General features: G+C 43.0%; 1 pseudogene across 1 annotated transcript; it reads left to right on the top strand.

Annotated features, from left to right (window-relative positions):
- Positions 1–2,543: 2,543 nt before the first annotated feature.
- LOC125547382 (wall-associated receptor kinase 5-like) lies at positions 2,544–8,087 on the top strand (annotated as a pseudogene). Its single transcript, XR_015599211.1, has 4 exons — positions 2,544–3,494; positions 3,599–3,739; positions 5,667–6,545; positions 7,058–8,087. The product of XR_015599211.1 is annotated as a wall-associated receptor kinase 5-like (transcript).
- Positions 8,088–13,084: the final 4,997 nt, after the last annotated feature.

The following is a 13,084-nucleotide window of genomic DNA, read 5'->3' as shown; positions in this document are numbered from 1 at the left end:
AAAATTCAAGACAAACCATGACAGGGAGACGAGTGAATTGCAGCAGAGGAGGCATCTAATTTGACTACCATAATCATTGAGTGAAAGCAAACATCAAAGAATTCAGAGATTTCTGAACTAAATGCAAGCAAGTTTGCACATGACACAGCAGGTCTACAGTCCCTAATTAGATTAGATATTCTGACTCATGAGCCACATGCATAGACACTTACTAGAACCTGCTTATGCTTAAACTAGAAATATAACAAAGGAAAATTGAACCTATCTATTCAACAGAGAGACATAGCATGGGAGGAGCACCTATGTCAAGAGAAATCACACATGGCCTGAACCATGGACATCATTTTAACTTACAAACTGCATCACCAAATAAAACTACCAGGTTAGTGACAACCTTAAAATGGAATCAAGGCAGTCTCACGTTTTGAGCCACTTGTAAGATCAATTCCAGTTTTCTTTAACTCGGATGTTAAAGCAAAAAACTTGCCAGAATTAGCAAGGATTCCTCTACCTAACTAGATTCAGCACGAGCCAAGCAGGGCACCTTATGCTCTGGACCTAGCACGGCAAGCTTTGCAATAAAATAAACTAGCACATCAAGGTTGTCACATGAAAACTGACATAACAAACAGGTTCAGAACAAACAAAAATGCTCTACAAGGATTAACATGATCCAGCAGTAATAGAAAAGTTCAAATAGGTTTATAAATGCACAAATAACTTGAGGAAAAGTAGCCAACTTATGTATGAATCCTGTTCACTAGAGCATTTTATGAAAGAAATATGATGGCCATGGAACAGAGCAAGGTACTTCTACAGCAGCACAAAAGAGGGAGCTAGACATGCAGTTAGACATGTATCTCCATTTTCACGACACTGGCAGCAGTTACACATTAAATGTTGAGCACAAGGCAGCAACAACAGCAGACCTGGGAGAGATGGAGAAAGTGCTCGTCAGGTAAAAAGGTGGAAATGAAGCATATGCAGTTGAACATGTTTTGAGCAAGCAGAAAGAATTTAATCATGCAAAGATACAGGGATGGATGAAAGCATGTATAGAGACAGTAGATTGATTAGAAAAATAAAGGACGTGGGTGGGTGCTGCAAGCAGAATCATGGTGTTTGTTAACAATGGAATGCGATATGTATGAAGCACGCACACGCGGCATACAGAGAACTAGCAGTTTGAAGCACACACAAAGAAGCAGTTTGACCTATTTATAGAGCTCACGGTCAATGAGTTCAACCCAAAGAAGCATGTCCAACGAGCTCCAAGTACTTTCTTGGCAAAGCAAACACAATCAAGAAGATGCAAACAAACAGTAATAGGCTTTAAAGACTGCTATTACTCATTCCATGATTCAGAAACGAACATTGCAAACTGCTTGCTGTTCCACTTTGGGTAATCACTCCCAGATCTGAAGGTCTCCCATTTATAAGGTTCTACTGGTATGCATGCATGACTCATGCTGCTGCTTCCATATCTAGGACGTACTGTAAGGATTACTTGGATTCGTACACTGCATTCGAGAGGGTGCAGCAGAGAGCATTGCTCGGTTTACAGAACCCTAGAAACCATGTTCCACTTCGGGAAATCTCTCTCAGATCTAAATGCCTGTCATTTAAGGTTCTACTAGCATGCATCTCTTGTAACCCTAGCATGGTATCTATATATGTTACTCTAACTCTCTCTCTCTCTCTCTTCTTTAATTATCTGCCACATCAGTGTGTTTGCTAGTCCCGAGTGTATGATACCGACTAAGATACCACCACTATGGTCAGCCTAGGACTCAGAGCCCAAGTCTGCCGGCAAGGTTTCTTTGATAGGTTTGTTTATTTACCGAGAACGGGATTCACGCCTGTCCTGCTCCTGCCTGCTCACATGTTGGAATCTCGGCACTCCTGCAAAATTCAGAGTGAGTACCATGCTACGTGTTCTGCCTGCTCAAATGTTCTCTTGGAATCCTGGCAGTCGAAAAATTCAGAGCGAGCATCACGCCACATGTACGGCCTACTCACATGTCAGATGTTGGGTCAAAATGTATCATTATATTCCAGCTAGCTTCTGTACTCTACTACTTTTACCAATTTATTGATGTTAAGTTGGGCCCTTGTTTGGACACAAAAATAATCAAATGGCCATGGTGACGGTGTCCTGGATTATGGGTGCACACCAGGACTCCCCTAGAGCTGGTAGGCGGGGGCGGCGGTCCGGCGGACGAGAGCATCATGAGCATGTGGTGGTGATGGACGCCTCCCTCTCGACCATCACCACAACTCATCCCGGTCACGTTTCACACTCCACGGGGCACACAGCCTGTTCGATAGAATATGTGGACAGCTAGGCTTGCCCCTTGGGTACCATGGTACACGTTTTCGACAGATGGAGAGGACATTTGACGCCCCTTGGAAATGCCCTTGGTTCTCACTTGTCGAAAATTTACTTTTAACTCTTGATAGCTGGGCCGCCAAAGTGCACGCCATCTTTATAAGCCGGCCCGGCTGGAGAGCGATGCATGGTTCAGGAGCTAGCTAGCTAGGCACATATGCTCAACCACTCAATGGCGCACATAACAACCATCCTGGGGGTGGTGATGGCGGCCACACAGCGGTTGCCGTGCTGACGTCGCCGCTCCTCGCTGGAGCAGAAGTTTCTCCGGAGGAGGCGCAAGGAATGCCTGACTGCGACATCACCTGTGGCAACATGAGCGTGCCGTACCCGTTCGGCATGGGCCCCGCCAGGTGCTACTGGCCCGGGTTCAACCTCACCTGTGACGGCACAAGCAACCCGCCGCGGTTGCTGCTTGGCGACGGCACGCTCCAAGTCCAAGACCTCTCCATTAGTAATCGGTCGACATTTTTGTATGTCACACGCACGGGCGACGTAGAAGTCGACGGCAATGGTGAAGGCATGCTCGGAGGCGGTCTTATGACCAATGGGCCCTTCATGATTTCATCCAACCAGCTCATCCTTGTGGGCTGCAACGTCCAGGCAACGCTCAGGAACGGCAATGTGACCATGAGCAGTTGTTCTTCTGTTTGCAAAAACGGTGACGGACTCTCCCAGGCGCGATCCACACTCGAAGATGGCATGCAATGCTCTGGCAGTGGCTGCTGCCAGTCGGACATTGTCTTCGACCCCACGGAGGTCGCAGGATGGCTTGCCAACAGCATGTCCTACAACGTGCAGCTCAACTGGTTCGGCTGGAACCGCAGCACGGACCAGCAGTGGCGGGTGCATGTCTTTGTCACTGGTTATTATTGGTTCAGCCGTACAACGGTTTTCCGCGAGCTTTTACGAACAGACGCCCCCTCGTCAGCAGATGCAATGCAAGTTCCTTTGCTGTTGGATTGGGAGGTCATTGGCCATGACGCAAAATGCTCCGACGTCTGCAAGAGCAAGCACAGCGAGTGCACAAAGGGCAAGAGAGGCTACACATGCTATTGCAAAGAGGGCTACAAAGGGAATCCCTACATCGCCGATGGATGCAAAGGTCAGTCTTTGACAATACTTTCTTTTCCTGATTTGAGACGAGCAATAAATTTTGGTGGTTTCTCTTTGATTAATGCTAGCATGTGTTGGTTCGGCTTTGTGTAGATATCGACGAGTGCAGCGATGAATGGTACGCTAAGTGTTATGGTGATTGTACCAATTTGGATGGATCACATGATTGCCGGTGTCCACCAGGAACCCATGGCGACCCCGGCCTTCCCGGTGGCTGCCTCAACTCCATCTCAGGTAAGCAATATGGCAGCGACCTCGTTATTTTTACTATCGAGATGAAGTCAAATAAGGGATGAAAGAACAGACCGTATTCATCCCTCAACAAGTCAAAAAGCTTTTAACACCAGATACATTCGATTAACTGTGCAGTTAAATGATCAGCAACTAGCGAACTACCGAGTTTGTAATTGGCTATTTAGTGCCATTATCTTAGAAAACAAATGCAGGACCATTAACAAATAGAGAAAAGTATATTTTTCGTCCCTTAACTTTTGGTGAAGTCTAGATTTAGTCCCTCAACTCCAAAACCGGACAACTTGCACCCCCAACTACCGAAACCGGACAAGGTTCGTCCCTGGTCTCGGTTTTGACCGGTTTTGGTGCTGACTAACCCCAGTTTTGACCAGCGCATACTCAAATTCGTGTAAATATTTTATATCCATGAACTTTTTGAAATTCACATGCACTTTTCAAATCCGCGTAGTTTTTCCAAGGTCGCATATTTTTTTTTCAAAAAGTAAACATACTTTTTTCAAATCAGTGAACAATTTTGTAATTTGCGTACTTTTTTCAAATCCATGATTTTTTAAACATTTGCATATTTTTTTCAAATCTGCTTATTTTTGTGTACAAAAAAACAAATCCACGTACTTTTTTCGAGTTCGCATGAATTTTTCAAATTCATGAACTCTTTCCAAAAAAATGTACGCGAATATGAAAAAGTACGTCAATTTTAAAAAGTACATGAATTTGAAAGAAAAAATACATGAAATTTTGAAAAAAGTACGCATATTTGAATAAGTATGTGAACTTGGAAAAAGTACACGGATTTGAAAAAAGTACAGAAAATTTCAAAAAGTTCACGTATTTGAAATAAGTACCCGACTTTGAAAACATTACGCGGACTTGGGAAAAATATGCGAATTTGAGTTGGCACAGTCAAAACCGGGATGGGACAGCACCAAAACCGGTCAAAACTGTGACCAAGGATGACGCTTGTCCTGTTTCGGAAGTTAAGGATGCAAGTTGTCCGGTTTCGGAGTTGAGGGACCAAATCTAGACTCCTCCAAGAATTGAGGGATGAAAAGTATACTTTTCTCTTAACAAAATAGATTGCACACAAAAAATGTTACATCAATGCGACATTAAGGATTTAGTTAGCAAGTCGAAGAAACCATAGGTTCACTAAAACAAGAGCATAAATCATCAAGGAATTAGCACTATTCACTCCAATTTGCAAATCTACTCTTAAACAGCGCCGTTTTGTTACAGAAATATCAATCTAGAATTCACCCCAGAACATTAAAAGTGAAGGTTCGCATCGGAGACCAAAGAGGAATATTGAAATGTTCTTGCCCAACTTAAAAATGAGCGCAAATGATTTCAACACCTCCTTCTTTATGACAAACCAATTTACCATAAAAACCTTTGTCGGCCAAACTGTGAAATTCATTTTGCAGATAAACTTCTGCCAAACTTTTGCATTTATCCTTTGCCTTTTGTTTGGCTGGAGACCGTGGAACCTTGTTGGCACTTTTTGTTATTTGGTTAATAAGATGGCCGTATGCATCGTTCTGATGCAGAGGCCGGGGAGATCCCCCTTTTCGAAAAAAAATAGCAACAATGATGCTTAACATATCCGTCTGATAAACCACGTAGACATTTCACATCATATAAGTACAATTAGGATCATTAAGTTGAAAAACCTAAAATGACAAACGAACTCCACTGGGTCTTCAGCAATGCTCCATTTGGGACATTACCAATAATGAAAAAAACAAATGAGTGAGAGAAAAAAATAGACAAGGGAAATTCAATATGTATCATGATCCCTTTAGAGCTTAATAAAACCTCTCGGCATGTGCTGTCAGAAGAGGCACCCTAAATCCATCAGAAATTGAAATCAATGAATAATTAATGATGTAGCTACTTTCTCAAATAGATAACTGCAGCACGTCCTGCGGGGATGTAGACGTGCCGTACCCCTTCGGCATTGGCTCTGCCGATTGCTACTGGCCAGGGTTCAACCTCATCTGTAATACAAGCCAACAACCAGCAAAGCCACTCCTCGTCCTCCGTTACCTCGTCGACGGCTTGGATGACTCCTTCCACGTCACGGAGATCTCCCTCCGGAACAGCACGGTGCACATCCTCCGCACCAACGCCATCATGCCTATCGACCCCAGCTCCTCAAGTGGTTTTTTTATGTTTGGCAACTACTCGGAGGCGCCCTACTCACTATCGACCGGCAACGAGTTCATTCTATCAGGCTGCAACCTTCAGGCAACGCTGAAATGGGATGGCACCGAGGATTTCATCAGCGGTTGTGCCTCCTTCTGCCCCTTCAATGTCAGTGACACCTATATCGAAACGACACTGCAGCGTAGAGGCAGAAACTGCTACGGCATGGGCTGCTGCCAGGCGCACATCTCCATGTCCTCCAAAGGCTTGCCCACGGTGTGGAACTATCAAAAGATCAACGAGAACAGTGACCAGGACACGACATCACAGCCCCCATACATGCTAATCGCAGAGGAGGGATGGTTCGATCAGCGACGGTTGTCCAGGGAGATGGCGGGGCGGGATGAATCTGAAATAGCCAAGGTGCAGGTTCCCCAAGTTCTGCAGTGGGAGGTCATGCAGGGCTTACCGCGACCAGCTGAGATCAAGGGGAATAAGGGCTGTCCAGCAGAGGTAGCCATCAAGCTCTGCAAGAGTAAGAACAGCTACTGCAAACGAGGGAGCAGAGGCTATTTATGCCAGTGCATGGATGGCTCCAACAAGCTGGGCAGCAACCCCTACCTCGCCGACGGATGCAAAGGTTACAAAATCTATCTGCAATTCTAATATATGTGTTTACACTATTAATTTCCTTGTTCCTCTATAGTTTTTAACCTAGTGTATTTCATTTTTGCTCACATCTACAGGTGTGAGCAAACGCTGCAACTTTTCTCCTTCTGTTTAATAACACATCAAAGACAAGTACTATTTCACTTGGTATTTGTTTCAAGCAATACATATTGGCATTCTAGGGTAGATACTAACCGACTTAATTTGCTTCTTCCCATGATAATGCTTCCTTGTTACTCGTAATTAATAATAAGATAACTTGATGTATGTTTCTTGGTCCAACTTGAACTCTTACATTTAAAATTATTTCTCTTAAAACCTAAACTTTCTGAAAACAATTTTCTTCTTGTGATATGAACTCACGAAGCCAGAAATTACTTGAGTGAACTTTGTTGATTAGTGCTGCTGCTGAGTAGTGTAGATCAAGTGTATAATTCTATGCTCATGATTGACAAATGAATAGTACTATTTACATCTTTGCAGGTATATACCTCGGCATAGGAGTTGCTGTTGGCACAGGCATCATACTATTTGTTCTCGCTGGATCCTTCACACATAAGAAATTCCAACATCGAAGAGCACAGATGTTGAAACAGAAGTTCTTTGAAAAAAACCGAGGACAATTGTTGCAACAATTGGTATCACAAAGAGCTGATATTGCAGAAAGAATGATAGGCTACGGATAGCAACTGAGACTGCCAGATCTTTAGCTCATCTTCACTCAACAGATTCAGTGCCCATCATCCACAGAGATATCAAGTCTGTTAACATACTTTTGGATGATACTCTAACAGCAAAAGTCGCAGACTTTGGAGCTTCAAGATATGTTCCAGTGGATAGATCAGGGATCACAACAAGAGTGCAAGGTACAAGAGGATATTTGGACCCCATGTATTTCTATACCGGGCGTCTCACGGAAAAAAGTGATGTGTACAGCTTTGGTGTCCTGCTTCTGGAGTTGTTGACTAGAAAGAAACCATTTTCGTACATTTCTTCCGAAGATGAAGGCCTTGTCACACATTTTTCTACCTTATTCACACAAGGCAATTTGTCAGAGATACTAGATCCGCAAGTTATGGAAGAGGGAGGCAGAGAAATGGAAGAAGTCGCAGCACTTGCCGTAATATGTGTAACATTAAGAGGAGAGGATCGTCCGTCCATGAAGCAAGTGGAGATCAAACTCGAAGGCACTCAAGCATCCAGGGGACATGAGGGCGGTAATGCAAGAAATTGTCCCCCGAGTGCTGATGGAAGTAGGAGCGAGGTATTGTCCAGGCAGTATAGTATGGAAGAGGAGTTCGCTTCATCTTCAAGGTACCCTCGGTAGTTCTGCTTAAGCCCGAGCTCATCAGGAGATTAGTTTTAAACATCACGTTTTCAGAGATTCTCCTTTGATTTTATTTCCATGGAAGCTCCTTTTTGTTATCCTTTGTTTAAAATAAACTTGGTGTTAAACTCTCTGTAATTTTATAAACTTGCTGTAACCACATGCTTAGCTAGGCGGCGGCTATCATTAGGGAATCAAAAGAATGTAATGAGCTCGCTTTGTTCAGATCGATTGTTCTTTATTTGTGTTTTTCCTGGAGCTTAGTTATCCAAACTGTCAAGAGAATCAAACAACATAATTCCATCTATCCAAGTGTGAGTATTTCTCCAGACTCCAAAATGTTATGGACTGCAGCAGCAGGACAAACACCCATTACAGATAGATCAACCCCAATGACAACAAAGCTCTTTTAGATTTGCACATTCGGCTCTGATGAGTCGGTAGAAAGACATTGCAATGCTTAACAGTATCATAATCCTCTCTGCTTAGATGGTTAGCCGAAAAAGTCATGAACCTAAACGACCAAATTGGCTGTAAAACTTAAGAGTTTGATATGTTTTCAGTTATAGCAGCGAAATTATCTGCACGCCACAAAAATAACTGATCTCATGGATGCTGTTAGAGGAAATGATATTATCCTAGTTCATGATATTATACTACAATTTGTCTAGTCAAAAATTCAGAAATGTTAGTATAATTTGATTCAAGTAAGCCTTATTCCAAAATGTGGTGTCCAAGAGAAGAGACTACTCTGATCCTTGGTTTGTGGTTGTATTATGGACACTACTGACCTTGTAAACGACAGCATGGTTTGATTCAGGTAAACTTGTTCCTTGAAATCCGAGCATTTATCATCAGGTTTATTGCTGTCCAGGTTACTTTGCTCCTTGGTTTGATTGTCTCATTTGACAGCGTGTAGTACTGAACTTGTGAACGACTGATCCTGGACGAGAGGTGCGGGGATAGTCAGTGTTGGCTCGCCTCCATCCTGCAGCAAAGGCAGCCACCATAATCAGGTGGGTTGCAACATCAACGATGCTGCAACCTCGGCGATTTTTGGCTCACCTCTAGCCTGCATCAAACCACGGCTGCTGCGATGAAGTGGGTTGCAGCACGGTACAATGAAATGTGTGGCAGGGGTGGCGTTAGAGTCCCGCGAAGCGGTGCCCGGAGGTTCTCCTGCAGCATCGCGCCTCTGGTCGCCTTTGTGTAGTCCCCCCATCTTGCAGCAACGGGCAGAGACTGCAGCACGGTGGCCAGAGAGGGTTGTTTGGTGAGAAAACTCTGTCCAAGGAGAACAAACTCGAGGAATAACAAGTGGATGGGGCAGGTTTCTAGTGATAAGGATAAGCTGTGGGATGAACACGAAGCGACGCGATCAACCCAGAGATTTTTGAGTGTTTTCAATATTCTGGTTCAAACTTGATACCTAATCATTATACTTGCTGAAGTATTATGCTGCTAGCTTCCTTAACTTTAGAATTTATATATAAAGTGTGTTGGAAGACGCCTCCAGGACGTACGTGAACGAGTCACTCGGCTGGGCCGATCGGGTCGCACACGCCTCATGGGAGTCGTGCGTCTGTTACGCACAATCTCCACCTCTAGCGCATGTATATGTTGTACTACCTAGCGTCCATATATGTAACACTGTACAACCTGTAATTGGTACGGTGAAGATCACCTTTCATCTAGTTGCGAAGTTCTTAACTTGTACAATACCCAGCGATACTCACAACACTCGAAAATCACCAAATTCAGGTCTGGTCTCTCTGAGGCTTGTTGAGGGCCAGCAAAATAATAAGCACGTGACATTTTTTCTTTGTTAAAGGAGAACTTACCTCGGGGCTCTGCATCACACAACGCCACAGAGTCATGAGACAATTTCATTGCATTAGCAAGCTTGTGCTTTGCCATTGATAATGACTTATGGATGGTGCTAGACATATCTAGACGTGTCGCCCTCGCTCGGGTGGCACCGGAGGCCCCCGTCCTCAGCCAGCGCGTCCCCTGGCCGATTCTCACTAGTAGAAAACAGGGCTTTGGTCCAAACTCAATGCACTCTTTAGTCCCGGTTGCATTATGAACCGGGACTAATGTGAGCATTAGTCCCGGTTCAAGCGGCTAGAGCGTCGGGAAGGCATTAGTCCCAGTTCAAATGGGACCTTTAGTCCCGGTTTGACACACGAACCGTGACTAAAGGGTGCGATACCCTTTAGTCCCAATTCATGTCTCAAACCGGGACTGAAGATTAGACCTTTAGTCCCGGTTTGAGACACACTAGTGCAGAACCGGACTATAGCACCGGTCCGTAGAGGCCTTTAGTGCCGGTTCTGCAACCGACACTAAAGGATGGGGACTAAAGGTCCCCCCTTTAGTCCCGGTTCCGCACGAACCGCCACTAAAGGCCCACCACGTGGCGCGAGCCCGCGCCGCCGTATGGTGGACCTTTAGTACTAAAGGTTTTTTTTTGAATTTTTTTGAATTTTTTGAAAAAAATGTTTTTTATTTTCAATTTTTTGAATTATTTGACGATTTAGTCTCTAATCACCCCTCTTAACTGCTCAAGTGTTGATCACTCATTCCAATTCATCTAACTTCCCGGCCGGTCACCCATCCTCTCACTACTTCAGCCTGAGCACGCTTAACTTCGGAGTTCTATTCCCCATAGTTTTCAAGTCTGCACTTGTTGTTTTCCTACAATAGTAAGCTGTCAATCCTATTAACCCTCAATTGTTTAGCTTGAGCATTAGGTCACACGTTTCCCCGTTTGAGTTTGAAACTATTATTACTTGAATAAGTAGTTTGACCAGATTTGACCAAAATTGAAAAAACTGAAATAATTATTTAGTAACACTAATATTCTTGAATAATTATTTAGTAACATTAATATTTCTTGAATAAGTAGTTTGACCACAGTTTGACCAAAATTTAGAAAAACTAAAATTTGAGCATATCTTTTTTTCCTTTTGGAATTTTAGGATTCTAAAAATTTGCAAACAGGCCTATGGCGGTCAAAATCGGATGCAGATTTTTGTTCTGAACATTTTGATATTTATATGTTTTTTTGACATCGTATGCAAAAGATATGGTCGTTTTACTTTTTCATCACACTTTTTTGCAAAACATGTCCAAATTTAAATTTCCCTAACTAGTAGATCTAGTAACATAACTACATCTCGAAGGATTTTCATTTTTGAAGTTTTTATCATTTTCTTTTGTTTTTTTTTCAAAACTGAAATGGCGATACACAGGGGGTAGAGTTTGAAAATTGCCCTATAGTGCCGGTTTGTGTCTCCAACCGGGACTATAGGTTAAGACTCCTTTAGTGCCGGTTTGTGACACAAACCGGTACTATAGGTTAGACCTTCAGTACCGGTTTGTGTCACAAACCCGCACTAAAGGGGCCCGTGGGGCCCCGGCCTGACGCCAGCCTGGCACCACCCCTTTAGTACCGGTTCGTGGCACGAATCGGTACTAAACATTCAATACGAACCAGCACTAAGCATAGCCGTCAGAACTGTCACTAATGGTCACATTAGTGCCGGCTCAAATACAAACCGGGACTAATGAGCTGAACATTTGACCCTTTTTCTACTAGTGACACCAACTGGGACTAAAGGGTGCGATGCCCTTTAGTCCCGGTTCGTGTCTCAAACCGGGACTAAAGGGGTTCTGAAATTTGTTGTTTTTTCATTTGTTTTCTGTTTTTAGTTTATGTTTCAAATTGCTTATATCTTTTAGGATATTTGATGGTTTTGAGTGATTCTTTTTGCGTTAGATTCAAAATTTTGTCTAGTTTCTGTTTGTGCCATTAATTTTCAAATTTGAATGATTTAAATATGAATTTGTTCAAATTTTCTTCAAACCCTAGATTGTGAATAATTTGAGTTTAAAAATAGGTTTTAATTTAATTCTTTTCGCTCCTAATCACATGTCAGATTGTTGTCACAGTAAGATTTATTTGGTTATTTTTAGAATAATTTAAATTATGATTTTAATTAAAACAATACTTCTTTGCTTATATAGTTGTTTTAGTCATTTAAATTTGTGACTCTGGCTGGGACGGTGCTAGCAGATGTAGTCGACGGTAGGATTGGATGGACAACATCCCGGACTAAAGGGGTTCAACCCCCCCCCCCCCCCCCCCCCGTGTATCGCCATTTCAGTTTTGAAAAAACAAAAGAAAATGGTAAAAACTTTAAAAATTAAAATCCTTTGAGATGTAGTTATGTTACTACATCTACTAGTTAGGAAAATTATAAACATAAATTTGGACATGTTTTGCAAAAAGTGTTATCAAAAAGTAAAACGGTCATAACTTTTGCATACAATGTCGAAAAAAACGTATAATATATCAAAATGTTCAGCACAAAATTCCGGATCCGATTTCGATCGCCATAGGCCGTTTTGCAAATTTTTAGAACCCTCAAATTCTGAATGGAAAAAAAAGTTATCCTCAAATTTATGTTTTATTTGAATTTCTGGTCAAACTGTGGTCAAACTACTTATTCAAGAAATAATAGCGTTACTAAATAATTGTTGGTTTTAAGAATAATAGTTTCGAACTCAAACGGTGAAACGTGTGACTTCATGCTCAAGTTCAACTCCTAAGGGTTAATAGGATTGACAGGTTACTATTGTCAGGAAAACAACAAGTGCAGACTGGGAAACGAGGGAGAATAGAACTCGGAAGTTAAGCATGCTCAGGCTGGAGTAGTGAGAGGATGGGTGACCGGCCGGGAAGTTAGACGATTTGGAATGATGAGGGGTGATTAGAGATCAGAGATTAAATTCAGCAGTGATGAGGGGTGATTAGAGATTAAATTGTCAAATATTTCAGAAATTTGAAAATCAGGAAAAAATTAAAAAATTCAATTTTTTTCCAACAAAAAAATTCCTTTAGTCCCGGTTGGTAACACCAACCGGGACTAAAGGTGGAGCTCCAGACAACAGCCACGTGGAGCCCCTTTAGTCCCGTTCATAAACGAACCGGGACTAAAAGTTTTGGGCTTTAGTCCCGACCCTTTAGTCCCGGTTCCAGAACCGGGACTAAAGGCCCGTTTTTTACTAGTGTCCCTGGCCGCTGCCACCGTAGGTGGCGGCGCTCATCTCCTGAAGGCGGAGGGCGGAGAAGGCACGTAGCGACGACGCATCTGGGCGGAGATGCAGAGTGGCGGACA

This window comes from Triticum urartu, chromosome 3A (assembly GCF_056163025.1).
Source record: "Triticum urartu cultivar PI428250 chromosome 3A, HENAU_Tu73, whole genome shotgun sequence".
Classification (NCBI taxonomy): Eukaryota; Viridiplantae; Streptophyta; class Magnoliopsida; order Poales; family Poaceae; genus Triticum; species Triticum urartu.
Note: the sequence above shows the minus strand (reverse complement) of the source record. Positions and strands in the feature narration are given on the sequence as shown.